This window comes from Humulus lupulus, chromosome X (genome assembly GCF_963169125.1).
Source record: "Humulus lupulus chromosome X, drHumLupu1.1, whole genome shotgun sequence".
In the NCBI taxonomy this organism is placed as follows: Eukaryota; Viridiplantae; Streptophyta; class Magnoliopsida; order Rosales; family Cannabaceae; genus Humulus; species Humulus lupulus.
This window is the reverse complement of record NC_084802.1, coordinates 119,922,947-119,924,723: the sequence shown is the minus strand read 5'-3', so window position 1 is coordinate 119,924,723 and position 1,777 is coordinate 119,922,947.

Here is a 1,777-nt window from a genome sequence, read left to right as displayed (position 1 = left end):
GGGACAGAACCAGTATCAAGAGCACCATATAGAATGGCACCAGCAGAGTTAAAGGAGTTGAAGATACAACTACAGGAACTTCTGCATTTGGGATTCACCAGGCCCAGCTACTCTCCATGGGGCGCTCCAGTGTTGTTTGTAAAGAAGAAAGATGGAACTCTGAGGATGTGCATAGACTATGGGGAATTGAATAAGTTAACCATCAAGAGTAAGTATCCTCTACCAAGGATCGATGACTTGTTTGATCAATTACAGAGAAATACGGTGTTCTTAAAGATTGATCTTCGAACTGGTTATCACCAGCCGAGGATCAAAGATGAGGACATACCGATGACGGCCTTTCAAACGCGGTATGGGCCCTATGAGTTCTTGGTCATGTCTTTTGGTTTGACCAATGCCCCGGCAGCTTTCATGGATCTGATGAATAGGGTGTTCAAGGATTTCTTAGATCAGTTCATCATTATCTTCATCAATGACATCTTAGTGTACTCCTATTTAGAGGCAGAGCACGAGCGACATCTTCGATAGGTTTTACAGAGGTTAAGAGAACATCAGTTATGTGCTAAGTTTAAGAAGTGTGAGTTTTGGTTGCCAGAGGTGACTTTTCTTGGGTATATAGTTGGCACAGAGGGGATTAAGGTGGATCCGTCCAAGGACGAAGCGGTGAGAGATTGTCCGAGGCCAAGGAACGCCTCGGAGGTGTGGAGTTTCCTTGGGTTAGCAGGTTATTACAGGCTGTTTGTAGAAGGAGTCTCAAAGATTGCTTCACCAATGACAGAGTTGACATGGAAGAACCAGAAGTTCGTTTGGTCAGAGAAGTGTTAGGACAGTTTCCAAGAATTAAAGCGACGACTTATTACTGCACCTGTACTGAGTCTTCCTTCGGAAGAAGGAAAGTTGTGGTATACTATGATGCTTCGAGGATGGGTTTAGGCTATGTGTTGATGCAGAATGAGAAAGTTATAGCTTATGCATCACGACAGCTGAAGGAGTATGAACAACGGTATCCTACCCATGATCTAGAATAGGCGGCCGTGGTTTTCGCACTGAAGGTGTGGTGACATTATCTGTATGGGGAGAAGTGCGAGATATACGCTGACCATAAGAGCTTAAAGTATTTCTTCACCCAGAAGGATCTGAACATGAGACAAAGGCGTTGGTTAGAGTTGGTTAAGGATTATGATTGTGATATTCTTTACCACCCAGGGAAAGCCAATGTTGTAGCAGATGCATTGAGCCGGATGGGCTCAGTGCAGTTATTTATTTCAGTTCAGATCTCCAGAGAGTTAGTAGATGAGATGGCCAGGGCAAAGATAGAACTGGTGGTGGGTTGGTTGACCAATATTACTTTGCAGTCGACCCTGCTAGAGCGGATCAAGGAGGGTCAATTGGTAGATGCACAACTACAAGAAGTTTGACCGAATGTCTTAGCGGGGATAGCTAAGGATTATTCTGTTTCTGAGACCGGTATGCTTCGATATCAGGGGCGGATTTGTGTTCCAACAAATGAAGGGATCAGACGAGAGATACTGGATGAGTCTCACAATACGCCATACTCGCTTCATCTGGGAACCACGAAGGTGTATCAGGATCTACGAACATTATATTGGTGGCCCGGGATGAAGAAGGATGTGGTGGAGTATGTGCCAGATGTTTGACATGTCAACAAGTGTAGGCTGAGCATCAGCGACTAGCGGGATTTCTTCAGCCTTTGGGTATCCCAGAGTGGAAGTGGGAAGACGTTACCATGGATTTTGTGGGAGGTCTGCCCTGGACA